This window comes from Phocoena sinus, chromosome 5, assembly GCF_008692025.1.
Source record: "Phocoena sinus isolate mPhoSin1 chromosome 5, mPhoSin1.pri, whole genome shotgun sequence".
Taxonomy (NCBI): domain Eukaryota; kingdom Metazoa; phylum Chordata; class Mammalia; order Artiodactyla; family Phocoenidae; genus Phocoena; species Phocoena sinus.
In genome coordinates, this window is record NC_045767.1 from 73,730,642 (window position 1) to 73,750,297 (window position 19,656).

At 43.0% G+C, this 19,656-nt stretch overlaps 1 long non-coding RNA gene and 1 other non-coding gene across 3 annotated transcripts; both read left to right on the forward strand.

Annotated features, from left to right (window-relative positions):
• Positions 1–8,253: 8,253 nt before the first annotated feature.
• LOC116754061 lies at positions 8,254–12,009 on the forward strand. 2 transcript variants are annotated; one of them, XR_004349934.1, is made up of 4 exons: positions 8,254–8,313; positions 8,611–8,748; positions 9,468–9,516; positions 10,451–12,009. It is a non-coding gene; the product is annotated as an uncharacterized LOC116754061 (long non-coding RNA). The 2 variants fall into 2 exon arrangements; XR_004349933.1 differs by having other exon boundaries at positions 9,468–12,009.
• On the forward strand, positions 9,015–9,136 carry LOC116754838. Its single transcript, XR_004350175.1, has one exon. It is a non-coding gene; the product is annotated as a small nucleolar RNA SNORA26 (small nucleolar RNA).
• Positions 12,010–19,656: the final 7,647 nt, after the last annotated feature.

Here is a 19,656-nt window from a genome sequence, read left to right on the forward strand (position 1 = left end):
GTGGTCATTGATCTTGTGACCTTATTTATTTTATTTATTTATTTATTTATTTATTTTTGCGGTACTTGGGCCTCTCACTGTTGTGGCCTCTCTCGTTGCGGAGCACAGGCTCCGGACGCGCAGGCTCAGAGACCATGGCTCACGGGTCCAGCCGCTCCGCGGCATGTGGGATCTTCCCGGACCGGGGCACGAACCCACGTCCCCTGCATCGGCAGGCAGACTCTCAACCACTGCGCCACCAGGGAAGCCCTTGTGACCTTATTTTAAAGTAACTGCTCAGGTGTATACCCACTTGGTGTTTTGTCCCCAAGCTCTGATGAGGTAATCCCATAAGGCTATCCATTCCATAGCTATTTTAGAAATCCCTAGAGAAGTTTGTTAGAAATGCAGATTCCATGCAGATTCTAGGGCTCTACTCCCAGAGACTCTGACCAAGTAGGTCTTGATGGGGACCAGGAATTTACATATTAACCAATGCCCCAGGGGATTCTGATATATATGGTCTGTGGCCATACTTTGAGAAATGCTGTCTCAGAAGGCTGATGCCAACGCTTCATGGTTCCATCTCCAACATCAATTTTAAAAACATACTTTTGATGAACATAAAACCTGAATATAAAAATCCTGAATTCATGATAATATGAAACCCTCCTGTAATTATCGAGGTTGTATAACTCTGAAATTGGGGGGTGGGGCGTAGGCAAAAAAAAAGAGTTTATCCTGCCTTTCCCATATGACCTGTTTTTTGGGGGTAATCAAATAGTGTTTGAGAGAAAGACGAGTGATTTTTTTAAATTTGTAATTTATTTTACAGCTATGAAACAAGAGTTTAAGGAATGAGCATAAGTGGAAGCTCAAGCCATTCAGTGAAAGGGTAATGGCTAACTTGGTAGTGGAGGACACCACCTCAACCCACTAATAAAACCTAGAAAAATGGGACAAGTGTGCCATTACGGGCCTTGCAACGTGATACATCAGAAGTATGGAAGGTTTTCTCGACCCAAAATTCAACTTGAATCTCCAGTTTATAGAAAACAAACAAGTTAAAAAAAGAAAAAGAAAGAAGTTAAATGAAGATAAAGAAACACACTAAATGCCAGTAAGGGGAAACAGACAAATCCAGAATGTGGGTCATTTTACAGGAGAAATTACCCAAATTCTACAACAAATCAGTGATCAGGTGAAGGAGGAGGATCGTTATCAAATAAAAGAGACTTAAAGACACAGCCAAATGCTATGTGTGGATCTTGTTTGGATTCCGATTGGAAAAAAACAACTGTAAAGAAAGAGTTTTGAGACAATCGGGAAAATCTGAACATAGACCTGGTATTAGAGAATAATAAAAAAAAATTATTAGGTGTAATAATGGCAAATAGTTATGTTTTAAAATGTTTTTATCAATCTAGAAATGCATACTAAATTTTTTGGTGAAATGACATAATGTCTGGAATTTCCTTGAAAATGACTGAGTAAAAATAAAGGTGGGTGGGCAGATGAAATGAGATTGGCAAAATATTGCTAATTGCTGAAGACTGAGTGCTGAGTATGTGAAGCTTCTCCTTATTTGGGGGTATGCTTGAAATTTTTCATAATAAAAAGTTTTTTAAAATATACTTTTGCTGTAGGCACTCACCCATTACAAGTCAGGCTAATGAGTCAAGAAGTTGAGGTTATTATTACTCAGGAATTAAGCATTCCCTTCTACTGGCAACTCCCCTATAAATGCCCAGAACTAAGTTTTCATATCCTGAAATCCATTTTTTTCTCTCACAGCCCAAAAAAGCACTGGTGGTTTTTTCCCCACATTACTGTCTTCTGTAATAGCTTAATGACATGCACAGAATAAATGGAACTCCATTTGCTATTGCTACTTTGGCTGCTCAAGAACCATTAAAAGACCTTTAAATCATCACTCATCTATTAAGTGAAAGAAAATCCTTGAGACTTCCCTGGCAGTCCAGTGGTTAAAGACTTCACCTTCCAATGCAAGGGATGAGGGTTCGATCCCTGGTCTGGGAGCTAAGATCCCACATGCCATGCAGCCAAAAATCCAAAGCATAAAAACAGAAGCAATATTGTGACAACTTCAATGAAGACTTTAAAAATGGTCAACATCAAAAGAAATTAAAAAAAAAAAAAAAAGAAAGGAAGGGAGGGAGGGAGGAAGGAAGGAGGAAAACCCTTGTCATTAAATTAAGGGAAAACCACTCTTCATACTCAGGAGTTTGGGGTGTTTAAAATGCACTATTTAGATAGTGAAAAAGTGTTGAAGCAAACATGGTTGTACTTTGTTGTAGCCTATGTCTAGAGGAAAAGAGGAGTCTTCTTAGAATATTTATAACCTACTTTGTTCTCGGTTACCTAACAGAAAATGGCTTCAGATTAAGAATTAAAATTTCCTGAATCAAGAAGTATTCTAATTAATCAATCTGAGCACATTTGTAAATGCTGAGGTCAATACTGTAAAGATTGGTGCAGTAATTTAATTCTTAGAGGCTATTTGGCTTTCATTGCCTTTAAAACTAAATTTGGCTACTTCACTCACTCCAGGGTGGCTAATTAACAACCACAACACAATTCTCCTGGCCATCATTCCTGCAAACGTCTAACTCCAACCCAGAAGACACCAGCCAGGGTATTAACTTAGGCCCTTTTTATTACAGTAAGTCTATAGTAATATTTCCAACTTTGTTTTTTAAAAGTCTTAGTCAATAATCCACCAGTTGCGGGCTTCCCTGGTGGCGCAGTGGTTGAGAGTCCGCCTGCCGATGCAGGGGACACGGGTTCGTGCCCCGGTCCGGGAGGATCCCACATGCCGCAGGGCGGCTGGGCCTATGAGCCATGGCCGCTGAGCCTGCGCGTCCGGAGCCTGTGCTCCGCAACGGGAGAGGCCACACAGTGAGAGGCCGGCATACCAAAAAAAAAAAAACAATAATAATAATAATCTACCAGTTGCTATTATGGCTTTTCTGTGAAATGTCAAGTGCTATTAAAATCAAGGTTTAGGGACACCTAGCAGAATTTCTCAAAGTGTATTCTGGGAATACCTGCATCAGAATCAACTGGTGGGTTAAAAAATGCAGATTCCTGGGTCCCCTCTCCAGTCAGACTACATCAGACTCTCCGCTGATGAGCCTGGAATTCTGCACCTTTAGCAAGCGTGGCAGGTAGTTCTTTCATACACTAAAGTCTGACAACCAAGTTTTCAAGAATGTGAGTTTCTCTCAAGTCTTTGAGAAAAACAGAGGATAAAGACCCAAGTTAAACAGCAGCAGGAGAAAGCAATCAGCCAGCATGTGGAACACACCACAGCACAACTGACCTGTCCACCAGCTGATAAACAGGTAAACAAAATTTAGTATGTCCAATCAATGGAATATTATTCTGCCATAAAAAGGAATAAAGTCCAGCACTGCAAAGCACTACTCTTGTTTGTTTAGCCTTGAAAACATTATCCTAAGTAAAAGAAGCCCGAAACATAGGCTTCCCTGGTGGCGCAGTGGTTGAGAGTCCGCCTGCCGATGCAGGGGACACTGGTTCGTGCCCCGGTCCGGGAAGATCCCACGTGCCGCGGAGCGGCTGGGCCTGTGAGCCATGGCCGCTGAGCCTGCGCGTCCGGAGCCTGTGCTCCTCAACGGGAGGGGCCACAACAGTGAGAGGCCCTGGTTGCCAGAGGGAGGATGTGGGGAGGAGAGAGGTAGGGAGTGGCTGCTAGTGGGTGAGAGTTTCTTTTTGGAGCCATGAAAATGTTCTGAAATTAGATAATGGTGATGATTGTACAACTCTATGAATATATTTTTAAAAATACTGAATTGCACACTTTAAAAGGGTGAATTTTATGGTATCTGAATTATATCTCCAAAACTGTTATTTAAAAAGTTAAAGGTGTTGGAATAAAAAAAAAAAAGAAAAGAAAAAAGGAGGACATTTTTTTCTTCACCGGAAGAGGCTTAAGCTTTGAATACATAACTAAATACAATAAGTAAACCTTGTTTGAATCTTGATTCAAACAAACTGTAAAAGACATTTTTAGACAATGGGGGAAGTCGAATATGAATTTGGAATTATTGTTTACTTTCTTAACAATCATGCTAGCATTGTTGTCAGGTACGATTATGTCTTTTCTTTTGAGATTAATAATGAAACATTGAGGGGTGAAATAACATGATATCTGGGGGTCTTCTTTAAAATACTTCAAGAGAAAAGGTAGATGGAACAAGTATGCAAAATAAATGCTGGTTTTGGTTGATAGCTGTTGACTGGAAGATAAATACACAGGGACTTGCTGAATTTTGTCATTGGGCATATTTGGGAATTTTCATGATAAAAATTTAAGAATGAAGGAACTCAGGGCTTCTTGATTATTTTAATGTGTTTCGATTCCAAAAATTTCAGTTGTACCTGCAGTGTTAGGGTGAGATTGAATGGCAAATATTAGAGGCAGGTTCTTACTTTTTAGCTTTTCAACAGGAAAAGGTCAGAGGGAGAATTGAGAATAATTCCATAAACTCAGAGAAATTAATGGACAGACTAGAAAGGCACTGAGCTCAAGGTTCCTTGGTCATTTTTAAAAAAGAGAAAAGCAGGACTTCCCTGGTGTCGCAGTGGTTAAGAACCCACCTGCCAATTCAAGGGACACAGGTTCGAGCCCTGGTCCGGGAAGATCCCACATGCCGCGGAGCAGCTAAGCCCATGCGCCACAACTACTGAGCCCATGTGACACAACTACTGGAGCCCACGCACCTAGAGCCCGTGCTCCGCAACAAGAGAAGCCACCGCAATGAGAAGCCCCTGCACCACAATGAAGAGTAGCCCCCGCTCGCCGCAACTAGAGAAAGCCCGCACGCAGCAACGAAGACCCAATGCAGCCAATAAATAAATGAATAAAAAAAAATTTTTAAAGGCCACTTTAAGTTCTAAGAGGATAAAATTCTTGTTAACTGAATATTCAGTTGATATTTACTCTAAGCAATGAATTAACTTCACATCAAAAGAAATTTGTACTTTGATGTGCTGTGCTGGACTTAGGATTTTATTGTTGAAAACTTCCTAATTTTATAATCTTGTTAAAGATTTAGTTGTCTTAAAAATCTAATACTGTACACACACACACACACACACACACACACACACACACACACACACACAACTTAATGCTGAATCTTTCACCAGGGAATTAACCCAAATTGCCATATCTTTCTTATGGGAGCATACTACTTGTTTTCGATCACTGATTTCAGTATTTTTATAGAGTGTGGCCTATCTGCTTCATAATCAGATGCAATTTCCTTCTCAGATGTCACCTGGCCTGACTGATAACCATCTTGCCACATGATAATTAGGACTTGGGGAAAAACTGTTTTAAGTGGGTTTAAGTATGTGAAATCACCTTGACTAGGAAATCCTCTGCCTGGGTGTCAGAAATCTCGGACATGTGAATTACAGACATTTTTTTAGGTTATTGATATTGAGGAAGTTGGTTGCAGTGCCCTCTTTATGAAGATCCGTGGAGGAAATTTCCTTCCGGAATCTTTGTGCTTCTCTTGAGTGTCTGATTTGTTTCCATTTTCTGATTTTCGCATTGACTGCTAAGCGGCTCAGAGCAAAATTTTTGGCCTTCTTTCAGCAAGTGTACAGCGCTTCATGGGTTATATGGGGCTGTGTACTAGCCCCAGACTTTTATCTTATTTTTCCTGCAATCCAATTTCCTCACTGTTTTTAAAATATCATTGTAATATAGTCTTATAAACTACATTCATATTCTTTTTGGACTAAAATGGGATATAAACAATGAATAAATGAATGAACAACAATAAATTATTAAAAATTACAAATATCAAAACAAATACAAAAATATTACAAGTCATTTTTATGTTGCTGATTAAATCCATCTCACTTTTAACATGGACCACTTCTTTCTTTATACATGGGTGTCAGCCTCTCTTCTGACATTTATCAACTATGAACGAGCTGGGCTTTACCACAAAAATGGGACTAAGAGAGCTTCAGGTTTATTATTAGGATTTTTCTCCATTGGAAAAAAAAAAGTGGATTAAAGAAGGTCTGAGGAAGGGGACTTCCCAGGCAGTCCAGTGGTTAAGACTCCACGCTTCCATTGCAGGGGGCGCGGGTTCAATCCCTGGCCAGGGAACTGGGATCTCACATGCCACGCAGCGCGCCCAGAAAAATTTTTTTTTAAAAAAGGTCTGAGGAAGATACTAGGATTAATGTGTTTCTGTGCAAGGCAGTAAAAAAGAAGAGGAACATCTTCCTACAGCCAGGGTCATGTTGTTGAATCTCAGCTTGGCAATCCAGAGCCTGCTCCCTGCTACAGAGTCTCTGTTTAGAAGACTCTGAGAGAAGGATGAAGGGACAGTGAACGGGTGTTCCCTCTGCCACCTTAACCCATTTTACTATGATCTTATGAATATCTGCAAGGTAGTGACTGGCTGCTAGGATTTACTGATAAATTTTATTACATTTCTTTTCCTCAAATCATCTTAATCACATCTTTAAACCACAGCTTCGGGGCTTCCCTGGTGGCGCAGTGGTTGAGAATCTGCCTGCCAATGCAGGGGACACGGGTTCGAGCCCTGGTCTGGGAGGATCCCACATGCCGCGGAGCAACAAAGCCCGTGAGCCACAACTACTGAGCCTGAGCGTCTGGAGCCTGTGCTCTGCAACAAGAGAGGCCGCGACAGTGAGAGGCCCGCGCACCGCGATGAAGAGTGGCCCCAGCTCGCCGCAACTAGAGAAAGCCCTTGCACAGAAACGAAGACCCAACACAGCCAAAAATAAATAAATTAATAAACCACAGCTTGCATCAGGTCCTATCATCCTCCATTTTAAAATGCTTGAACATCTACACACTACTATATATAAAATAGATAACTAATAAGGACCTACTGTATAGCACAGGGAACTCTACGCAATACTCTGTAATGACCTATACAAGAAAAGAATCTAAAAAAAGAGTGGATATATGTATATGTATAACTAATTCACTTTGCTGTACAACAGAAACTAACACAACATTGTAAACTAACTATACTCCAATAAAAAATTAATAACATAAAATGCTTGAACGGCTTTCCATTGTTCTCAGCATAAAACACAAACTCCATCAGGGCCTCCTGCATGGTCTAGCCCCAATCTCTTATCAGGCCACTCTGCTCCTACATCCTTAAGTTCCATTTACACTCTGGGTTCCTTAACAGGTCAAGCGCTTTCCATTCTACCTCCGGGCTCTACCATAAGCTGTTCTTTGTGCCTGTAGACCCCCAACTCTACTGGAGATGCCTACCTTGATCAGCCAATCAAACGCAGGCCACTTGTTTCCCTTCGCTCCCGACTCCACCCCCATGAGGAGAGCAATGTAGTACAGCATTTTGAGGGGCTCTGCCTTCAAACTGTTAGGGTTCAAATCCAAAATCCACCACTTGTTAGCTTCTCTTTTACTTTGGAAAGTTACTCGACATGTCTCGGCTTCCCCACCTATAATGTGGGGATGATTAAAAATATTTTGAGGATTAAATTTGTTAACAGAAGGTAAACTCTTAGAACAGGAATAGAAGTTCTCACTTTAGCACATACTCCAATTTAAACCCACTTAATCGTCTGCCAAGTTTGAGTCCGTCACCTCGGGAAGGATTATAGTGCCTCCCTCCCTACCTCCCACCTCACCCCCAACATAGCCCCCCCGCGCCACTCCCACCCCTCCAACCTACTTATTGAACGCTGCGAATGAATGAACAGAGAGCATGAAGAAAGGAGGCTGGTCCTCCCAGGTTTAGGAGGGACCATGGGGTGAGCGTGTTCAAGAAGCTTACAGTTTAGCAGGACAGGTTCTAAACACATACTGAACTTGTGTAGTCGTAAGAAGGGGAATCTCTTGGGTCCTGCCTCAGCCCTGGGGTAACGGCTAGAGCCTCCTAAGGAGAGTCCAGAGGAAGAAGGCACTTTGGCCTCAGAGAACCAGATCCACGAGCGCCAAAGCCTGGGGAGGTGTCAAGACTCCTGGAGCTTCCGACTCCGCGTAGGCTTAGCTCATGCTCCCGCCACGGAAAGACCAGAAAGACCCCTGCCGGCAAGGGACCGCGGGCACCAATGGCCAGACCCGCACCACCCGCCTCCGGAGACTTCCCGGGGATTGGCTGCCCGCCCCGCCCCTATCCCCTCCTTCTCCTCCTCCCGCCCCGCCCCTACCCTCTCCTTCTCCTCTTCCCGTCCCGCCCCGCCCCGCCCCGCCCCGCCCCGACTGCAATGTCTCGGCGCCGCACCCCCGCATCGCCCTCAGTCTTGCTGAATTGAGCGGTGAGTGTGGGTCAGCGCAGTGGAGGGGCGGGGGGTAGGGGGGTTGGCACTCGGCCGGTCCGCGGCCCCGGGTGGGGCTGGGCTTGCCCCGTGTCCCCTCGAGCTTTGCCCGCCCGGAGCTCCACTGTTCCCGGCGGCCAGAACGCAGGGGTAGAGCAGCCCTCGGCGGCCTGGGTGGGGCGGGCGACCGTGCCCGTCCCGGGGCCGCGCTAGGCACACGCGCCGCGCCGAGCCGCCCCGAGGCTTCCCGGCGGCCAGGCCCGGGCGCGGTAACAAGTTCGCGCTTTGCTTCCCCAGGGCGCAGCCGCGGCTACTTTGCAGCGGGTTCGGGCCAGGCCCAGCCTGCGGCGGCAACAGCGGGTCTCGGACCGACTGTGAGCCTGGGGAGTTTGTCTCCAACGACTGCGGGTGCAGCGGTCTGAGTTCTAAACGCAGGTATGTCCCCGTCCTTGAGTGAGGTGAAATGACCCGGGCCCGAGCACGTGGCCAATGGCGACCTGAGGGTTCCCAAGCACGTGTTTGGTGCAAAGGCCCGAATCCGGCTTTCCTTTAACAAAGGAAACGGACGTTCAGAAGCAGAACAGCTGCTTCTAGTGGGTTTTCAGACTCGGTTAAAGAAACTGCTGAGGTCCACGGACACTGACGAGAGGAACGCAGGAAATCGTAGAGAACCCTGTGAAAAACCCAAATCGCCCTTTCTTGTGCCCTTTTAAGGTTGACGCAGTGCCTTAAGAGGCTAACACAGAAGGGTAAAGAAAGTCTCCATAAAACCCAGAGAAGAGATTGTAGAACTCCTCTTTGGATCCTGTCTGGAGTCACAGCTGAACCAAAAGGTTTTCATTCAGCTTTAGCACCTTAGTGATATTTGTACAGTTATAACAAAGTGATAAACTTAACCTTAGGTTTGACAGTACCTTAAGGCCTGCTTTTTAGACTCCTCTAGGGATACCATCCAGTGTTTTCAAATAGAGTATTTGGATCTTGTGGTCATCTCTGAAGGTGGAAAAAAAATCTAGATGATGGAACAGGTGTACAAAAGGCTTTTTCTGGATATCCTTTGAGACAAACTGAAAAGAATACCTCAAAGGTTTTTTTGTTTGTTTATTTTTCTCAATTTGTTCAGAAAGGTAATTTTAAAACTTTTCGTTTTATAGGTTGAAGAAGACAGGTACAAGCCAGTGAAGCTGGAATGCCCTGACACTGGTATTTTAACTTACACCAACTATCACCCTGCAGTTGACAACACACAAGTGCCTCCAGTGAGGTCAACTATTCTCACATAACTTGTAGCAACCATGTATCTGCACTGGCTTGGGAGTTTAGGGCAATGGGGTAGTGCTGGTGGTTTAATTCTCACAACTCTGTGAAGTGGATACTGTAAAATTACAGATGAAGCAGTAGTTCAGGTAGTGAATTGAGATTCCATCACATATGCATAGCCCTGAACAGGGAGCCTCATATGTACCTTTTTGGCTATGTAAACTATGAAAAGTCACTTATCTCTCTTGAGATTTAGTGTCCTGGTTAAAGGGTAGAAGTATTCAGATGGGGATTAGGTCAGTTTGGGGGCGGGGAGTGTTAAGGACCAGAGACTGACTGTTGAGAATATAAGCTCTTTATAGTATATAATTACATGGAACCTAAAAGAAGTCAAAATTTGATACAAAAGGAGCATCCATCAGCATATTAAATGCTTCTGATGAATGTAGCATAATGAGCTGTAAAAAGGAATTTAAAGGACACAATGATGCTAGATAGTTAGAATTTGAAAGTATTGGAGGTGACGGGAAAGTTTTCATATGGGAAGAAATCTGTCAGTGTAGCAAGATTAACAGCCCAGTGTGTGCTAGGAGTCATTCCTGTTGATCAGCTCTGAATGTTTACAAATACCTCATTTTCCAGAAGTCTTAAAGGTATTCACCTTGGGTTCATTTTTAATGCTTATTTCAAAATATTGTTTTAGCCTCTGTTTAAACTTCATTTCTTTTTATATTCCATATTATTCTGTAAAATCTAGCTTCCTAATATAGGAAATTTATTGAACAAATGTTAGTGTAATTGCTAGAGGGAAAACAAGATAAGGGAAATAGGAAGGGCGTGTATATGCAACTGTGAGTGAAGGACATGATAATTTCAGATGGAGCTGGTTGGAGAATGACTAACTACAGAAGACCTGAAAGAGCTGCGGGAGATAACATGGTTATATACAGTTGATCCTTGAGCAACATGGATTTGAACTTCATGGGTCCACTCATACACAGATATCTTTCAATAGTAAGTACTACAGCACTACATGGTCCATGGAGGGCCATCTATAAATTGTTCAGATTAACCCCTGCATTGTGCAAAAGTCAACTGCATATATTTGGGTGAAGAGCATTTCAGGCAGAGGAAAAGTAAGTGCAAAGGCCCTGGGGAGGGATGTGTTTAAAGGTTTGGGGGGGAAGCAAGGTGAAGCTGCAGAGAAGTGACCTTACGGGAGGATCTGACAGCAGTTTGTGTGCAGGTCTAAGGTGGATGTTTTAGACCATTCTAAGATGGCAGCTTGCTTTCTGGCCTCTCAGGCCTCAGAATGCTGTAACTTAACCTAGAATGCACCCATACAGTTTCCCACGTTTCTATAAGCACTATCTTCCCTCCCAAGTGCTCTTGTTATGGATTTCTGTAGCACCCTGTAATGGCCTTATCGTACTTGGAAGCACATTTTGTAGTTGCCTGTGAGCTTGCCTAATTGCCCCTGCCCATAAAGTCCCTCTTGGTTCCCACTATATTCCTGGGGTCTAACCAAGTGCCTGGCATACTGTAGGTTCTCAGATATTTAACTTGAGCCCTAAACCCATGATGACTGTAGTACAAGGAGCAGTATCATTTATAATTAAGTTTAGTACTGTCGTTAATTGTGTTGGAATGAATTATAAATTGCATTCAAGTGGGTGGCTTACTTAGAAGTGGCATAAGAGCTAGATTCAGATCCCCACCCTGTATGATCTTAGACCAGTTACTTCTTAACTTCAGTTTCTTTATCTGTAAGTTGATAATCATGACAGTTCCTAAGAAAACCCTGGTGAGTAGTAAGCACTTAGTAGTGCTATAGGGCCATTTTGACAATACCGTATGATCACTGTTAATACTGAATCAAAATGAAAATACTGATATTTGATATTTATATGGTACTAAAATGCTGGCTTTAATGTTCATAAAAAACAACAGAGCACCTACTAGGGCCAGGTACTATTCTAGGTGAACACATCCATGAACAAAGCAGATCAGTGGATGTGATTGCGACTGGTCCATTGACGGAGGCCTCCAGTGTAAAGGCTTGTGATGCTTCCTTAATTGAGTGCTGTGACTAGTTAGCAGTGTGGTGGCCGAGAGGGTATTCGGTAGGCTAAAAGCCTAGATGAGGTGACTTCAAATGCTAACTACAAAAGTCTGAAGGCTCTAGCAAAGATCCCAAGGATGACCACTGGTTTCACAAATGGCTCCACTCCACTGAGTCCTGGTGTTGGTTCTTTGCCCCTTGAGGAGTTCCTTGGGCTGGGTAGACAGGTGGAGACCCTGGGTCTGCCACAGATCCTCCCCCTCCCACTAACCAACTTCAGCCAGTTACAGTCTTGTTCATACTTTGGTTTTCCAAATAATTTTTTTTTTTTTTTTTTTAGTAACAAGGCTTCTGGCTAAAAAGCTTGAAGTCCACTAGACTAAACAATAGCAGGTGAAAGATGTGAGCAGTTTTATAGCCAGGGGTAAAACTTTGGAGGAAAGACAGAACACCTTTTTAGTTGCTTCGGAGTCCAGAGTTTAGAACTATAGAAACACTAGAACTGCGCTGCCCAGTAGGACAGCTCTTAGTCACACGTGGCTATTTAAGGCAAAACTAAAATTAAAAAATCAGGCCCCCAGTTGCATTAGCCCCGTTTCAAGCCCCTGGCCCACCTGTGGCTAGGGGCTACGGTACTGGACAGCAGATACAGGACATTTCCATTGCTACAGAAAGTTTATTGGCAGTACTGTTCTAGAGGTTATATGGTGAAGACAGAAGGAAAACCTAGAGAGATGGTGTAGTAGGCTAACGGCCCCAAAGAGATCAGATTCTCGAACCTGTAAATGTTACCGTATTGGAAAGAGGGTCGCTGCAGATGTGATTAGGTTAAGGGTCTTGAGATGGGGAAACTGTCCTTGATCACCTCTGTGGGCAGGCAGGAGATTCCGTGAACAGAGGAGGAGGCCATGTGAAGAAGCAGATTTAATGTTGGCCTTGAGATTGGAGTGATGCAGCTTCTAGCTGGGGGGTGCTGGCAGCCACCAGAAGCTGGAAGGTGTGAGGAACATGTTGATTCCCGGCCCCCCAGAGCCTCCTGGGGGAGCATACACTTGATTTGATCCAGTGGAGTTGATTTCTTACTTCTGGCCCACAGAATTGTGAGAGAATACATTTCTGTTGTCTCAGTAAGCCACCAAGTTGGCGGTAATCTGTTACAGCAGCCTCAGGTATCTAATACTGATGGAAAGCTTAAGATCACAAATACAGCCAGAGCTGGAACCTCACCACACCACACCACACCACACCACACCACACCACACCACACCACACCACACCACCTCCTATGCTGTGTTTTCACTAGTACCTTACTGGTGGGTAGGTGAGGGTAGATCTTAACTGTTGGTCAATTTAAAAATTTTCAGAGGTATGGCAATTAAGTTAAAATTTACTTAGATTTGAATCCCAGGAGTTATCAGCATGTAGCTAAAATATGGAGGGTTAGCAAATACTTCATAATAAAATACAGATTATCAAAACAAGTATAAGAAATCAATGTATGATTTATTGGAGTGTCACTTTATGTATACTTTTAATAAATTTCATTACACAGTACAAAACACCATCCAAAGTTCAAGTTGTAAAAATCTGGTAACGAAACTAAAACAATAGGAAAAAATTATGTTGGTTATATAATTTTTGCCTTGTAGGCCATACAGCTTTGGCTAGCAGCGTCCCAGAGGTAACACAGACTTGTCTCATGTTTCCACAAAATGTAAAACTGAATTTCTGGGAGGTTTAAAAAAAACAGTATTAACTAATAGAACTAGTTTTCTCAGGGTCACTACCACAGGGCTATGACTTGTCATCCATACATTGGAATTTTGATGTACTGAGTATCTAGGTTACAACAGTACTGATACTGAATAATGGCAGCTTCATGCTAGAGACTGGTAAGGAAACTAGGGCAAAGACCCAAGTTTCTGAATCAGAAATTCACACTTGTTGAACTCAGTATTCTTATGGGACCATCACACTCAGTCAAATAAAACATGGAAAACCTGAAGGTCAAAACTCAGTCCTTGTTGAAAAGATTGTGTGTTGTTTACATGTTGCTATTTACAGTATTGCCTTTTGAAACTCTTCTCAACCTATGGAATCTCATTCTGATGAAAGAAGTTAGGATCAAAACTGAGCCCTGTTTGTCTACCTTTCATACCAAGTTGCAGACCTGAACAGTTTATATCTGAAAATTTATTTAAAATTGGAATTTACATAACGAATAGGAGGTTTCATTAACTTTTGACCAAAATCAGGTCCTGACTGGGGGCTTGGGGGAGGGGGGGTAGAGGAGGAAAGTGTCATAAACTGCCCACCGTTCCTTGCAGCCTCTTCTGCTTCTTTCTTGCTAACAGACTTGAACACCTGTTTCCAACGTCTCCCACAACAAAAAAGTTTCATTATTACAAGTCTGAATATTTCTGCCTAAAAGTGGCCACTGTTTTTTGAGATGTTTCCACATAGTTACATTGATCTCTAGCTCCCTGTTGAAGGTTTAACTCCCAGCCTGCAGGTAACCCGATTATTCAAATGAACTCAACTTGAAATAAGATAGAAATGCTCCCATGTTGAGTTCCTCATTCCGAGCTAATGATTTGCTAGGTTCCTCCTAGTAAACTAGCTCCATGCCATCTACTTGCACACTCACTCTACTCTACAGGTTTCACTCTGCTTAAATCACTGTTAAGTGGCTTAAACCTACAGAGCCAATGAAAAGTGTCTGAAGAAGCTCAGCTCATTTTAGTTTCTCCAAAACCAATAATTGTAGGACTGCCCTGAATATGCACCCAAGTGGCAGGTTCCTGTGCAGCTCTATTTTGGTTTGGCCTCTACAGGATCACTGACCACAACAGCAGGAGAGATCATCTTGCCAGAAAATTTCTTCAGGTGCAAGTTTTCTTTCAGAATGAGTTGGTCTAAATTTTTACCCGTTTTTTTCTTAGTTAGTTATTTGAGCAAACCAAATTCCGACCCTCTCAATTTTCATATGTCCCGTGGTGACTGGCCAGCTACTTCTTGCATCATCGCGGGTATCATCTCTGCCTTCTTTGAACCTTTTATGCCAAAGACAATTGGCTCTTGACATTACTTCACCATAAACTACATTTAACATTTCAGGTGTCTCACTTGCAGATTTACTTAACTTTACACAAAGTTTAATGTGCATTCTTTGCTCTAAATTACGGTCACTCATTTTTATGGTTGGAAAAAAAACTCATACCTACTCACAAAGATAGCTGGCAACCTTGAAAGCACTGTTGTGGCCAGCTGAAACGTGTTATAATAATATCCATGCAGCAATCACTCCTCTGATGTAAAAAGCCACACATGAAAACTTAGTCAAAATTAAAACAGAAGAGTGCAAATAATCTTTGAAATACATTACATTAACTATGTGCAAGGAGCATTTACCCCTCCCCTTCCCCCCCCCAAAGAACCTAAGATAAAAATACATCCTAATGACATGGAAGCTGCCACCTGGCTTGAATGTATATTTAGAATGAGCTAGTTCAAAATGATCTTTTTTCTAGTTGATAGGCCAAATGCAAGATACCAAAATAGTTTACTCCCAAATATATAACAAGAGAATGGATGCTGTTGTCTCCAGTCTGCTCTCAATTTTGGTTATATACCAAGAAGCAGAGTTCCGGGATCATATGATAACTACTTTTTTGACGAGCAAACTGTTCCATGGCAGCTACACCATTTTACATCCACCAGCAACGCACAAGGGTGCCAGTTTCTCCAGCTCCTCGCCAACGTGTTATTTTCTACCAAGTTTCACAGTGGTACATGAAAATTCAGGTATCTACAGGTGTAAGTATTTTCGCAATCCTCGTCTGCCTTTCCCCCCTCCCCCCTTCTTGGCAGTGCTTTTTCTTCAGCGAAAATACAGACTCAGGCTCAAGACTTTTAGTTAATATTAAGTATAAACTACTTTAAAATAACTTTGTTGTTTGCCATGCGCAAGAATTCAATACATATTGACACGCTCCTTTACTGGAGGAATCCGCATTACCTTTTTAGGAGGTGAATAGGGCTGCTTTTAAGTGTCTGCATTAGAAACGAACTTCAAAATGTAGATGTGACCTTACCCTCCCTTAACTATGTGTACAGCAGCCGAATAAGCACGAGCTATAAACAGGCTGGGACAAGAACCGACCATTTAAGCAAGGCAGTTCATTCCTCTAAGCACTCACTGTATCTCACCGTACTGCGTGCACTCAAAAGTGCGTTAACCATAGAACCACAAACTCGCCCACTATTTTTAATTCAAATGTCCCTTCCAAGGTTGCAAACCGTTCAACACGGAGCGAGCGTCAGTACCCGGCAAGGCCCAATCAGGTCGCGCTTTACTACCTTGGGTTCCTCCTGCTAAGCGGCAGAAGAGCCGCGCGGACCGCGAATCTCCGCCCGGCGGAGGAGAAGGCATGGGAACTTGAGGAAAAGCCCGAGCTCGGGTGGCTAAGAGACTCCACGGCCCGGGCCCCGCCTCACCTCCGCCTCGGGCACCGCGGGTCCGGGGTTCGAGACAGGCAGCTACCTGCCTGCGGCTAGTCAAACTCCCTGGCCGCGCCCACTGTCCCTCGACGCCACTCGGCCCAGGTTGGGAGCGGACGAACGCTACCAGCGGGGTCCGAGGTACCGGAAGTGGGCAAACCCCTCGGCAGCGAAACCAAGTGCCCAAGGACCGGAGAAAGACCCGCACCCTCGCGAGAGTTCTGACAAGCCCCCACAAGCCGCGAGAGCCCTGGGGGACGCGGTCTGCCAATCACCAGATGGAGGCGGTCCTGGGCGCACCCAATTGGCTAAACACGGGAAAGCTCGCGTCCCGTTGGCATCTTTTCCGGCCCCAACTTCACCTCCTCAGCTTGAATCCCCGCCCCATTTAGCGGCCCCGTATCTCAGCTGAGGAGGTGGGGAGCAGGAGGGGAAATGCCTACGCTTCCCCCCAGTTCCTAGTGCAGGAGCTCAGGCTACCTGAGTAGAATCCCAGCTCTTCACCCTAGAAATGGCATTTTAGGACCATTTCACGCCCAGATTCTGACATGACCTGTCTCATTTCCTAAGCTCAGCATTCTACCCTGTGTCCCCAGACTGACCCAGTCCTGGGCAGAGAGCTGATTTTACCTGTGCTTGGGAGAAAACAGGCTTCCATGGACTTTGCCAAATAAAAATATTTCTCTAAACGCTTTCCATCTCCATACCTACGTCTTGCTCTGCATAGTATGCAGTGAGAGTTAAACTTAAATTGCTTTTTTTTTTTTAACAATCGCTAATCCTCCTGTAACTCAGTAAATCATCAAAATAATCATCAGTGAAGTAGGTACTGTTAATATTTTTCAAGTGAAGAAACCAGCAGCACAGGGGAATTTAGTGACCTGCCCAAGTTCTGTGTTTGCTCTCCAAATAGGAACTATACTCTGTCCTCTTTATCCCTAGCTCCCTTACTTTATTTCGGGACTTCATAATTGCTGTATTACTTCTACAAACAGCCCCTTAACTCCTCTCCTTGCCATCCTCTACAAAGCCAAGGATTAATCTTCCTAATGCAAATCTGATCATGTCTCTCAAATCCTTCTGAAGTCTCTGAAATGTCAAATCCTTCTGTGGCTCCTTATTGCCACTCTCTGGCAGACAGTGCTATTTATTGAAGTATTCACACCTACAGATAAGTACACAAGCCATGTTGGGTATATACCCAGAAATGGAATTGTTGGATCATAGTTGTGCCAGGTCCAAATTTAGTAGATATCTTAAAGCAGTTTTCCAAAGTGTTGGCACCGATTTACACTCTGATCAGCAACATCTGAGAGTTCCAGTCGTTCCACAGTCTCATTAACTCTGGGTATTTCCCATCTTTTTTCATTTTGGCCATTTTGGTGGCTGACAATTATGTCTCCTGTAATTTTAATTTGCATCTCCCTGATTAATGAATTTGAGCACCTAGTCATATGTTTACTGGTTATTTAGAAATACCTTTATGAAATTTCTGTTCAATTCTTTGCCCATTTTTCTGAGTTGTTTTTTATTTGATGTTTCCTAACATTTGATTATAAAAAATTTTCAAGTATTTAGCAAAGTTTAAGGAATTTTACAGTAAACACAAGTAAACCTACCACACAGATTCTACCATTAATATTCTATAGAACCTGCTTTATTACATTTCTATCCTTCTCTTTATCCATCTTCATGTTGTTGCATTTCAAAGTTAATTGCAGATAGCAATACATGTCCTCTAAACACTTCAGCATATATGTAATTAATTAGAATTCAGTATTTAAGGTTTGTTTTGATGTAAAACTTACATCAAATTAGTGTAATGTAAAACTTACATTAAATGCACAAATCTTCAGTGTAGATCTGCTGAGTTTTGAGCAAAGGAGTTTTTCAATGCCACCTCCCAAGTCATTCTCCATTTCCACTTTCCTGGGGGCAATGACAGTTCTGATTTATTTTTTTCCCTGCTGTAGGTTAGCTTTACCCTGTTTCAGAATTTCATATAACTAGAATCATACAGTATGTGCTCTCTTGTGACTTCTTTCACTCAGCATACTGTACTCCTCCATGTTGTTGCATGTGTCAGTAATTCATTTCTTTTTACTGCTGAGTAGTATTCCGCTGGATAAGTATACCAGTTTATCCATTATAAGAGGACTTTTTTTATATGCATCCTTTATCAAGTGTATGTGTTGCAAATATCTCCTCCAATTCTGAGTTCCTTTTCATTCTTTTAAGGATGTCCTGTGAGGGGAAAAGTTCTTAGTTGTATTTTTTTTAATTTTATTTATTTTTGGCTGCGTTGGGTCTTCGTTGCTGCACGCAGGCTTTTCTCTAGTTGCTGCGAGTGGGGGCTACTCTTCGTTGCAGTGCGCAGGCTTCTCATTGCAGTGGCTTCTCTTGTTGTGAAACATGGGCTCTAGGCGCATGGGCTTCAGTAGTTGTGGCACGTGGGCTCCATAGTTGTGGCTCGTGGCTCTAGAGCACAGGCTCAGCAGTTGTGGCGCACGGGCTTAGTTGCTCCGTGGCATGTGGGATCTTCCCGGACCAGAGCTCGAACCCGTGTCCCCTGAATTGGCAGGTGGTTTCTTAACCCCTGTGCCACCAGGGAAGCCCCCCAAAAGTTCTTAGTTTTAATACTCCAATGTATCAACTTTTGATGGTGACTGGTTTTATTTAAGAAATCTCTGCGTACTCCAGGTTATGAATATTCCTTCTCTGTTTTCCTCCAAAAGCTTTAGTTTGTCCATTTAGAATTGTAATCCATTTTGAACTGATTGTTGTGAGTGATGGGATATAAAACTGGGTCCACACATCCTTTTTTCTATGTGGCTATCCAATGAATCCAGCGTGGTTATTTAAAAGATCACTTCCCTCCGTTTGCAGTTATCATAAGTCAGGTGACCACATATGTGTAGACCTATTTCCCACTCTATTCTGTTTGATAGGTTGGTTTTGTCTATCTTTGCACCAATACCACATGGTCTTCATTACTACAGCTTTATGATTATTCTTGATAGTGTACCAGTGAACTGAATTTTTAATTTAATTTAAATTTAAATAGCTATGTGGCTAGTGGCTACCATGTTGGACAGAGCAGATATAGAACATCCTCATAGGAAGTTCTGTTGACAGCACTGCTTTAGAAGACATCTAGAGGCCAATACCAGATAGTTCATTTTATAGCCACAGGCCATCTTGAGTTATGGCTGGGCTGCTCTTCAACAGTATCTGTGTAATATCTTTTTGAAAGAAATTCAAAATGCATCTTCCCAAAGATCGGTAAGGTGTCCAGCTCTTTTGACCTTGCACTTTTAGCAATGAAAATATTATTTCAAGTGTGGGAGAGTTTAATGCTTTGGGAGACATTTCCTGTGATCAGACACCATAAAATTTGTAGCCCCAAATCACAGGGAAAGATTCTTACTCTAGTACCATTACCTGTAGTTTATTATCTGCTATCATCCAAGGTCACACTTAATAATTCTCTTTCAGAGGGCTTTCCTGGGCTGTCACTAGCT